Raw genomic sequence first — 12,574 nt, forward strand, 5'->3', positions numbered from 1 at the left:
AACACTAAACTCCTGTAGCGATGTGGTCCTTAGATTTGTACATGGCCAGGCACCATTACTGTCTGACCAGGCAGTATGTCCAGTTCACTGTGGTTGGTGGTGGTCACAACTCCCAACGGCCCATCAGGTTGTCCCTTCTTCTCGATGCTTTGCTTGAGATAGGCCTGCTGGCAAGCTGGGTGCATTTTCAATGAGTGTGCAAACTGGGGACCTGCCATCTCCACACACATCCTGGCTAGTGTACCAAACAGGGCAGAGTTGGTGCCCATGACCAGGGGTACCTCCGGATTCTGGTTCTTGGTGGTGCACACTAATGCCAGGGTGGGCAATGTTGCGTTTACACCAGCCACATCCTGATTTAAGTGGAACTTCATACAGATGTACCCCAGATATCGGCAGGTCGCATCTCCGACTCCCATCAGCAGGTGGGACATATATTGGCAATAGTAGGGCTCATACACAATGGTGACCTGGGAGCCACTGTCCAGTAATGTAGTTCTTTGCCCTTCAGGATCAACTGGGATGGTCATAGTGGGTCCAATGAGGCCAGTAGGAATGCCTCGGGGAAGCCAGGGTTGAGCTCGCAGATTGTGACAGGTCGCTGGTGGCCCTTTCTTGGAGTTGCAGAGCTCATGGACTAGACGGAGATGGTCCGCTGTGGGTCCCTCCTGAGCCGTGATGTGATACTTGGTAGTTGGTAAATCAGGATTCAGTGTCCTTATAGAGATGCAGAAGTTGTTGGCAGTGGAGCTCACTCCTGTTGGAGGGTCTAGCTACTCCTCCGCTACAGCCTCCTGTGCATTTCCCGACAACGCTCGGGCTGGAGTCAGTTTCAGTGCATTAAACCAAGCAGCTACTTGGGCATAGTCTTGGTCTTGTACAAAAGAGGGTAGGTTGGAAGGCACAACTATGCAATAGGGTTTAGGATATATATTCAGATATAGTTAAACAACTTATAGATGTATAAATGTGAATGTAACAAGTTACTTCAGGTGCAGTAGGGGAGAGTCTCGAGGCCACTGGAGGCAAGGGGAAACTACAAAAAACACAACCGGTTGTCTGACTCTTGGTCATATAGGCGAGTGGAGTGGCTGTCATCCCCACAACAGTGGCAACATCTCGATGCTAGTAAAGGAGCAGAGGATTGGGTAAAATATTCTCAAGGCTCTTGAGCTCGCTGAAATGTCTGGTATTCTCTTTCCTGTGATGAAGGAAAAACTTCTCTGCCTTGCTGTTGGTTTGCATTCGGACTCTCCCTGATTAGCAGCTGAGTCTGTAGTTTTTATGTGTGTGTGATCTCTTAGAGATATAGCATGGATGTGAGACCTTATGTTAAGATAATCTCTGGCCACCGTTGTATGGTGTAACTCTGTAGTTTCCTTACCAGTTGTTGCAGCTCCTCAATTTGCTTCTGCTGAGAAGTGGCATTGTTGGGTGCTGGAACCTTGCCTTGGACAGGGTGGCTCTGGACATTGACATCGCCTGTTTCTTCTTCCAGTGCCCTTATTGACCTTAGTAGGTCTTTATAGGAAGGAGGTGTGTCCAGTTTCTCATGCAGTCTCAACTGCAGAATGGGTATGACGGCTTCCTTCGTCCCTCTAAGTATCTTCTTCAAACGACACCTGTTCAATTGGGAAGTTTCTACTCCTCCTCTATGGTGTGCCAGGCGCACAATTTGCTCAATCCTCACCAGAAAATCAGATAATTTCTCTCCCGGCTTCAGCAAAGTGGCATGGTACCTCATCAGTAAGTCTTCCCCTGATTCTGTAGTGCCAAACGCTCCTTCCAGCACCTCCATCACTTGCAAGGAAGTCAGGTTAGGACTCACTGCGAAGGGACTGTACCGTCTGTAGTGCAGGATCTTGCAAGGACTCTATCACTCGTCTCCTCTTTTCCTGGTCTGACAATGTTCAGTCATGTAGCATAAACTGAGTGAAGTCGGCCCATAATTCATAGCCCTCTTCTTCATAGCACCAGTCTTTCACCGAAAAAGTGACGTACACAGGTGTAGGCTCCATGTTCACTAAGCCAGGGTGACGGGGATTGTCGCTCCATAGTTACTCTAACTGCTTCAGCCACTGCAGAAGCAATGACTATGACATCTTTGGTGGGAGTAGTGGCTTCTGGTCGCAGCGGTATTCCGGGCCAAGCATCTAAGTTCCAGACAGGGCAGGTAATCAAAGGTTCCCCGCCTTGGATCTCAGTGGGCAAGGCTTTACCTGTAAGAGAAACTCCACCATAACATAGCATATAACATTTGGTATCTTGACTAGGTATGCGGCCTACACTTTTCACTTTACCCGTGATGGGTTCCAAGGCACCAGTCATCGCTAATACTTAATCTGTGGTAATTTGCAACGGGACCCTGCCTACTGTAAAACAGGCCTCTGGACTAAGCCCTTCAGCTCGTACCCAGTGTAACACATATTCATGTGCCATGTTTACTGTAGGTAATTAACCACTACAGTATTAAACGGCTCCCCTGTTGGTAAACAGGAGAGATATCCAAAAATACTTCTCTGTGTTGGGTAAATGGCCCCCTGGGATCTCAGCAGTGCGTCCAAGAGTATGAGGTGTATCTCCCTATGGGTTCAGAAAGAAGGGGAGAGCAGCAACCTGTAGGAGGTCTGAGCCTGGGATACTTACACCTTGCCGCACACATGTGAGAATGAAAACCCAGGGGGATGGTGTATGAGGGCCTATGACAGACCTCTGAATGTGCAGGTGGCGCAATTGGGGAGCGAGGGGGTATGCACCCTCACCTTCTAGCCCATACAGTCCTGGTGCTTAACAGTACTTTGATTGCACCTGGTTAAATAAACGGTCACAGCCTCATGTCATTTGGCAAGCGCAAATCGCCGTCCTTCTATAACAGAGTGCGGGGGAAAAAACAGATCCTCGATATGCCCAAGTAATAGCACACCACAAGGCCCCTAGCTGAGGCCTTCTCCATTAGTTCAGGCACTTAATAAACACTTAAGTTCCTCCTTCCGTTTCCTCCGGTATTAAATAACTAACTAGCATCAGTGGGGTCTCTTGAGAGCAAGATCATTCACATTTGATAAATAAATATTTCATTAGCACCTGTGGGGTTATTTGGGGACAAGATTATTCACATTTGATAAATAAATGATTAATTAGCACCAGTGAGGTCACTCAGGATCAAGATCATTCACATTTCATAGATCAATAATTACTTCACCTCAGTGGGATCACTTGTGAGCAAGATCATTCACATTTGATAAATAAATAATTAAACCCCTTTTTGGACCAACAAGCAGCTGCAGGCTACCACATTACGCACAACATACAGAACAGACCCCAAACACGCAGTGCCCTGATGTACTGAGGGAAAAGATCCCTAACGGGAGCAACACAGTTCTCAGCGCAGGTAATGGCAGGTTCCGTTACATGATCTGTAGCTAACGTGCAGTACGTATGGCCTGTGTGATCAAACGGGGTTTGATTTAGTGGTATACATGCATTTCGTCAACCACTTTTTCATCGTGGGACTTTTCATCGCCGACCCTTTCATTACCAACATGTTTTTTTTTAATTTTTTTTTTAGGGGGGGTGTTTGTGCGGGTTGGGGTATGATTATTTAAGTATAAATAAATAAAAAAAATGTTGGTGATGAAAGGGTCAGCGATGTAAAGTCCCACGATGAAAAAGTGGTTGACGAAATAACGTAGAACCGATTTAGTAGAATGTTCCTGCGGCCTGCCTCGGCACGTGTTTTTCCTGACAAGAGACACCACACCAATTACACTCCCTACCTATCTAGGAAGGTAACGGGCAGAATGAGGTGCCACTAACTACGAGGAAGACCGCCCACTCCCTCGTTGTTGGATTGCCCAGGGGCCCGTCAGTGGCGAGAAGGACCCCGCAGAGCTGTATGGTAGTAATCTTGAACCCAACAACAAAGAATCCCATGGCACTACGCGGCTGGTTAACATGAGTGGTCAGCACAGTGGGTCCCACAGAATCTCCCTCTGATGGCACTCTTTGCATAAGCACGACGCTGGATGTCATAGGCAAAACAAACCCTGCTAAAACACTTTACGATCATCTCCCCTATGCCTCCTTTCTACGGCAGCGAAGAGAAATGACAGTCTCGGCACCCTGCTAGGCTGCCAACTGTATACTTTTCTCCTCACACAGTAACGCTGTACTGCGGCCCACTTTGTAGACTTTCCCCACTCATACCTCAATTCACGGAGAGGGGAAGGAAAATTCACGACGGCTTCCGTCAGTCCCTCACGATGCTAGCACACCCACAGGCACTTTCTTCAGCCTATGTTGAGCTGCCTCCCACTCGGTCCGGCTCGCTACCTCAACCCTGGAGAGGGGAGAGTGAAAGCCGTCCCGATCAATGGCCCACAGCGGAACTCTCCTCACACCAGAGGACCTGGCCGCTCTTTGTGTTCCTTACGAGAAGAGCGCCCCTTGAACTCCTGCAAGCGACTATATATCTCATTGGTCCTTCCCACCTGTGGCTCAAAGGCGGGGAACCTAAGACAGGATTTTAGGAGAAATCACCTCATCCACGCTCCCTTTCAACCCGCGGGCGGAGCATACCATGTCCCCCGGGATCTCCCATGACGGAGATAAACAACAGTCACAAAAACAGGACTGATAAAATGAACGTGAACACACAATCCATACAAAACAATGAAACACCCACACTGGATTTGGGGTTTACAAACAGAAAAAGTAAAGCAAGTGGAAGCGTCACCTACAGTCAGATAGAATGTACATCAGCGCAGGCAGCAAAATAGCAAGATTCCTTTGCAGTTCCATTCAATGTATCAAAGCTCTTGCTTATACACTTTGATGACATATTCATTTGTTCGCGGGCTTTGATAAAGAGCATCTTGAAGTTTCAATCACTTCAGTGTGCTCAAGGGATAGGTGCGCTGTGTCACACTGGCAGCGATGCCTCCAAGTATTGTAAGTTAATTAAAAAGCCTTCCGGATAGAGAGCACTTTAGTTTGGCGAGTACTGCAGCCCTGTTTCAACAAATTATTTTTTTTTGTACCCCTGCAAAAAAATGCGGACATTGCCCTCTTCTATATCTACACTGCAGTCCCGTGAAAAGTTACAGAATGAGTCACATTTCATAGTTCGCTTCCTGTCTGGCTGCATTTCAGATTAGTGTAGCCAGGATTCTTTTATGCTCCGCAGAATGCCCTGTCCACTGCTGTGTCTTCACCCTTGTATAACAATATTCGAAGTAGGATAAGAAACCCCTGGGGGGCGTACTTGCAATACGCACGTTATCATTAGCCTTGATATTTTAGTTCAGCCTGATTCCATGCTGACGTGTGCTCCAAATCTTCAACATTGTGTAACTTGAGAATAGACTTTCACCTGGGGTCACGCATTCTTTAATTAGAATTTTAATGAAATTGTATTATTTTAGATCGGATAAAAGAGCTTGTGGAAAAAGGGAAAAGTATAATAGTAATTGCTTTTCATTTAGAAACGTGTGACCACAATTGAAATTCTGTTTTCAATTTGAACAGCATGTCATCATTTGTCAGCACTGAAAGTCTTAGTTTACTTCAGTGCTGCGCTGCTCATTGTTGCAGTTTACTGTCTGTGGTCGGTTTCCTTGTTCCTGGTTCTTTAATCCTGTTTCCTTGTGTTGGCACCTAGCTTCGATTTAGTTTGCTTTATTGGTATATAGTCATGTTATTTTATTAGTATGTTCTACTTCCTTGATTCCCTTTCTAGCATTCCTTCGTTTTTGTGCCAGCAATTTCCATTTTTTACCTGTTCCAGAAAAACCTAGTTTGCTGGCGTGTTTTTATTGGACATTTTAGCACTGCGTTTTTTTAATGTCACGTTTTAGATCCTTTTGTGCCCAAAATGTGGTGGAAGAGGGCTCGTCTACTTCTCCCCAGACACTCTCTATCCTTTCCCCAAACCATAATGCTTGCCCCAAACTCGTGCCTGCATTTTGCGGCCAAAGCCAGGGTACAAAAGTGCAGTGACTTTTCTGTGGTAAAAGACTGGATACCTGTAAGTTTGCTGTGGTCTGGAGTCTTCCCTTGATCCTGGAGGCACTTGGAGAGTTGTCCTCCTTGTTTCCTCGGTCTTCCCTTTCTTGTTTGGGGAGGTTTTGGGTTTGTTCGTGTGTTTTCCCTGTTCTGTGTCCCTGTTTCCCTCTGCTCCTTTCCCCTTGTTCTCTGTTCACTGATAGTTTGCCGTTTGGTTAGTTTTCCGTTGACTGTGTGCATGCATATGTTTTTTCCGCTCTACCCTGTAGGTACTTGTACCTTATCAAGAGTCTTACATGTTCAGCTATCCTCCCCAGGGATGTCATTTCACCAAAATGCCAGAGGTAGCGGAAGTGACATCACACGACCCTTGACCCCCCTGATGACATCACAGGAAGTGATGTAATTTGACCCCACCCCGAAGTGATATCACGGGAAGTGATGGAACACGACCTTTCACCCGTTGACAAAACAGGAAGTGGCATCACATAGCATTGTACACTACAAAAAATATGGTTACGATATCACTATAATGTGATGTACATTTCATACCTGAATGGATCGCCATATGTATCGTTAAGATCAGTGTGTATAGGCCCATATTACCAAATTACTGTGATTGCAAGCAGACGTCCATGACCAAATGATAATGATGTGTTATTATATAGCACTTACGCTTAAACGCTTTACATAGAAGAAATATACACCCAATATCACCCAACCTGTGTTGGTACCCATTTACCGACCTCAGAAGGATGAAAGGCTGAGTTGAGGTGTTTGAGAACAGACTAAATCAGTGACTTCACCCCCTGAAGTGTGCCTGAAATAAACCTTTAATGAGTCTAGCAATTATTGTATAGAATTCCAGAAAGACACATTTTTTGGCATTCCCATTCTTTCTTATTTAGGTTAGGTTCAGTGCTGAAAGTGTTGCACTCATGTTCTTATTTTTCTTCTTTTTTTAAGGTGCCTGAACAAGAAAGCCAGCTACTACAGAAGTAAACAGCCACATGGTACTCGCCACAGCCCAGGAGCTTGCATTGCAAAAAAAAAATTTAAAAAGTTGTTTTTGTTTTTGTTTTTTTTTTGGAGGTCGCAAGGGAGACCTCAGAGGTCGCACTTGCGAACTCTGGCAACCCCCAAATGACGTCCATGATCCTCCCTTTACTGTCATAACCTTTCAGGGTCCCTGGGCATCGTGGCAACGCAGGCGATTTTTTTTGTCTTGAGCTTTGTCCTTAAATTCTTTCATAAAATGTCATCAAAGATGTCGGCTCACAAATGCTGTTATTGCTTGTACTATGCTGACAGAACTTGATTGTGGGCTAGGAGCTGGCTGACTTCCTGTGTAATCATAAGGGGTGCCTAAGTAAAGACCCCATGTCCGGTTCCATATTATTTGCATACAATACATGCGTGCCAGCATGCAAATACCTAAGTTCTTGAGTGCATATGGTTTGATATGTTTTTACTCACTGTGTGATCTCATGGACATTTGCCGTGCAAACATCCTCTGCCTTGTGTCTCTCCTTGACAGTATTGCACTGCCTATGCGTGGACAGGTGGGTGGGTGAGTGTTTTGGTGGGTGTTAAAATGGAAATCTGGAAGAATGTGTTGGTGGAAGTATCAGCAATCGGATGAGGGAGTGAGGGGATGGATGGGCGGGTTAGTGAAGGGATGCTTGAGTTGATGGTGGGGTGAGTGAGTGCATCAATGAGTATCTGGATTGAATGCGGATGGGTGGGTAATTGGCTGTGTGAATGAATGCTTGGACTAGATACATGTGTGAATACATGATGGTTGATAGAGGGGAGAAATTAGTGAGCGGGTGGGTCTTTGAAAGGACGTACGGTTAATGGGGTAGGTTTATGAGGGGTTTGTTGAATGAGTACATGAGTGGATAAATAGGATGACTGAATAGATAGGTTACTGAGTGGGTGATTTCAGTGGATGTACACATGTTGGGATAGTTGTATAGGTTGAATGAGGGCATGAGTGACTGGATGAGTCAATACATAGGTGATTGGGTAAGTGGATATGTTAGAATGAGTGTGTGGTCCTGAGTACTGTCAGAGAAAATGTCCCCCTATGCCCCTCTCGTTCCCTGTGTTCCGCCTCTCTTCATCTTTTTCAGATTCCCTGTTTTCACCACTCTAGATCATGTGACGGACCTAATCTGTTGCGGCCGTCAGGCCATGGAACTCCTTTGCGTTTGCCTTGCGTGCTCAAAGGATCACTTGCTTTTTGGATGCGCCTTGAAGACTTTTCTGTTCTAGCTCCCCTCTCTCTCCTACCCCCTTTCCTGCCTATCTCCCAGCAGCGCCATGATGCCCTCGTTGGTGAAGGTGCGCTTTACAAATAAATGGATAAATTGAGCGGTGGCACAGGTGATGGGGCAGGTGAATTAGGGGCTTGTTGGAAGAGGGCATGAATGGGTGAGTGGATGGAGGGGTGAATCGAAAGGCGAGTGGATAGTTGAGCGAGTGTGTGGGTGAGTGAATCAACACGGCCCAAGTGGATGAGGCACACAGCCATTTCGCAGCACAGAGACTCCAGGGTTGTTGGTGGCTTTGAAGCAGAAGGTATATAGGGACAAGAGGTGCAGAGATGAGAGAACCAACATGTGTCCTCTCTCCTGAGGTTATCTGTGCTGATCTTATTTGTTCTCGTGACTGAATTTTGTGAGACAGAACAGAACGATCGCCTTCTCTCACTGGCTCAAAGTGGAAGACGGCTCACACACAAAACCTACATACACGGTGGTCGCTCTCCTGGCAGCTCTAGTATCACAGGATGCACAGGCGACCAAGGGGGGGGTGGGGAGCATAGACACACAGGCGACCAGGGGGGGGTGGGGAGCATACAGACACACAGGCGACCAAGGGGGGGTGGGGAGCATACGGACATACAGGCGACCAAGGGGGGGTGGGGAGCATACAGACACACAGGCGACCAAGGGGGGGTGGGGAGCATACGGACACACAGGCGACCAAGGGGGGGTGGGAGCATACAGACACACAGGCGACCAAGGGGGGTGTGGGGGAGCATACAGACACACAGGCGACCAACGGGGTGTGGGGGAGCATACAGACACACAGGCGACCAAGGGGGTCTGGGGAGCATACGGACACACAGGCGACCAAGGGGGGGTGGGGAGCATACGGACACACAGGCGACCAAGGGGGCGTGGGGAGCTTACAGACACACAGGCGACCAAGGGGGGGTGGGGAGCATACGCACACACAGGCGACCAAGGGGGCGTGGGGAACATACGGACACACAGGTGACCAAGGGGGGAGGTGGGGAGCATACAGACACACAGGCGACCAAGGGGGATGTGGGGAGCATACAGACACACAGGCGACCAAGGAGGGGTGGGGAGCATACAGACACACAGGCGACCAAGGGGGATGTGGGGAGTATACAGACACACAGGCGACCAAGGGGGGGTGGGGAGCATACGGACATACAGGCGACCAAGGGGGGGTGGGGAGCATACAGACACACAGGCGACCAAGGGGGGGTGGGGAGCATACGGACACACAGGCGACCAAGGGGGGGTGGGAGCATACAGACACACAGGCGACCAAGGGGGGTGTGGGGGAGCATACAGACACACAGGCGACCAAGGGGGTGTGGGGGAGCATACAGACACACAGGCGACCAAGGGGGTCTGGGGAGCATACGGACACACAGGCGACCAAGGGGGGGTGGGGAGCATACGGACACACAGGCGACCAAGGGGGCGTGGGGAGCTTACAGACACACAGGCGACCAAGGGGGGGTGGGGAGCATACGCACACACAGGCGACCAAGGGGGCGTGGGGAACATACGGACACACAGGTGACCAAGGGGGGAGGTGGGGAGCATACAGACACACAGGCGACCAAGGGGGATGTGGGGAGCATACAGACACACAGGCGACCAAGGAGGGGTGGGGAGCATACAGACACACAGGCGACCAAGGGGGATGTGGGGAGCATACAGACACACAGGCGACCAAGGGGGGGTGGGGAGCATACAGACACACGGGTGACCAAGGGGGGAGGTGGGGAGCATACAGACACACAGGTGACCAAGGGGGGAGGTGGGGAGCATACAGACACACAGGCGACCAAGGGGGATGTGGGGAGCGTACAGACACACAGGCGACCAAGGAGGGGTGGGGAGCATACAGACACACAGGCGACCAAGGAGGGGCCGGGAAGCATACAGACACACAGGCGACCAAGAGGGGTGTGGGGGAGCATACGGACACACAGGTGACCAAGGGGGGGCTGGGGAGCATACGGACACACAGGTGACCAAGGGGGGGCCGGGAAACATACAGACAAACAGGCGACCACGGGGGGGAGCATAAGGACACACATGTGACCAAGGGGGGCGTGGGGAGCATACAGACACACAGGCAACCAAGGAGGGGTGGGGAGCATACGGACACACAGGCGACCAAGGGGGGGCCGGGGAGCATACGGACAAACAGGCGACCAAGGGGAGGGGGTGGTGAGCATGCAGACACACAGGCGACCATGGGGGGGGTGCGGAGCATATGGACACACAGGCAACCAAGGGGGGCATAGGGAGCATACGGACAAACAGGCGACCAAGGGGGGGCGTGGGGAGCATACAGACACACAGGCGACCGTCGTACCATGGTGGACAGGGGTAGACAGGACCTTAGGAGTGGGCCTTGTGAGGAGGGCTGGCCAAGCCTGCCGGCCTTCCCATTGGGCCAGATGTAGACCGCCCCAGCCAATCCCATACCCCAGCAGCACCGTGCCCAGCACTCCGGTGTAGGCACTGGAAACGCCCATCTTAGAATGGCAGGTGAAATTCAATGCAGCAACAAACAGAGCGTTGTCAAAGATCAACAGTGTTTAAACATCCTCGCTGATAAAATGTCTACGCAGGCACCATTATTGCAATGTTCAACAAAGTCAATGTGCCGACGCGTGCCTCTCGTGAGAGCCCAGTGGTGAGAGGCTTACCTTTGCACCGAAGTCTGTCACATGCATGCAGGCACAATAGAGAGCAGGGGAAGAAGAAAGCTGCAGCCGCTCTGGCAGCCGCATGTGAATGAAGAAAGAAAGAAGGAACCAGCTGCACGCCTCTGTCAAACAATGACTAAAGGTAGGTGACCTCATTATCACAAAATACATTTTGTTGTGTGTCTTGAAAGCACATATGCCTACCACATGGAGATTAGGCTCATATTACGTTTCCTTCTGGTACTTGTAGTTTTCCAGTGATAATGGGGAGGAGGATGGGCTGGTGCAAATAAAATTGCACTTTTTCTTTTTCGTGTTACACATATTTCTATAAGGATACGTTTGTCAGCATGGCTTATCATGTGATTTGCAACTGTACCTCTTTTACTGCAATGGCCCTCTGAACCCCTGGATCTTGCTCTGGGTGGACGAGGTCTGGTATCTGTATGAGCAGTCTTCACAGCCTCCAGAACACTTGGGTCAGGGTACAACACACACCAATACCTCCTGCAGAGGACAACCCGCATTCATTTTCTGTGAATTGTTTCATTCATTTTTCTGTGGCTCCACTGGGGTCTTGATATCTCCCTTTCCAGTGCACGGAACCACACAAGGGGCCATTCTGGGTTCATGTGTGGGTTTTTCAGTCCCGATGGTGGACAATTTGCTATCAGGTAATACAATGGGAGGAAAGTGTTCTTAAATGAAGGTGTTATTCTGGCAGGGTGAAGTTTGAGCTTGTTGCACCACTGACAAAGAATAGCCACACCCACCCTTTTGTGTAGCAGTCTCATCTTTTTTCCGTGTTGTTTTTTTCCCCCATGCAAAACATAAAGCTCTCCCAGTGAATGATATGCATGCATGTCAAATATGCCCCATTACGTTTGTAATGTGCAAGTTTAGGCCTGTTTTATTCCTTGCATCCTGGAGCTTGTATTCCCCCATTATAAATCCAGACTGTAAGTTCCAGAAAGCAGAATGAAAATATCAACACTGGACTAAGGTCTCTTGAACAGATGTTTGCATGTATATGGGTGCATAATGGAGATTGAAAAATCTAAATTTTTTAGACTCTCTGATTTAATAAAACCGATGCCCACCACAGCCTCTCTGAAGCTTTGTTAAACTTAATGGAAACCAATTTACTATCAAAAATACTAATCTGTAAACAAACGTTTGTCTACAACATGATTCAGAGATTTTTTTTAAATAATGTTTTAATGAATGCTCCTGCCATAGATCAAAGTTGTCACATACAACACACACAGCAAAAGTGTTCTCCAATAATAATACAACACAGCATCACAAATAACAAAAGTGGACCAGAGACCGCACTCAGTCGGGTCAGTATCGGCCATGCGCTCAAAAAACAGCCGTGCATGACATTGAAAAACTCTTGAGAGCAGTCTCAATCTGGGCACTCTAACAATTTGTGGATTGACTCCTGTGGATGAGTTCTGGTAATCCTCTTACTGGGGGAAAGTGGGACGTAAGCAGCAGTCAGATCCATTTCCACACCATCCCCTATGGGTAGGAGGTGATTCCAGTGGAGGGTCTTCACATCCCTCGGGGTGCCTTCCC

The sequence above is a fragment of the Ambystoma mexicanum genome, chromosome 12 (genome assembly GCF_040938575.1).
Source record: "Ambystoma mexicanum isolate Mex_15411 chromosome 12, UKY_AmexF1_1, whole genome shotgun sequence".
NCBI classification, from domain to species: Eukaryota; Metazoa; Chordata; class Amphibia; order Caudata; family Ambystomatidae; genus Ambystoma; species Ambystoma mexicanum.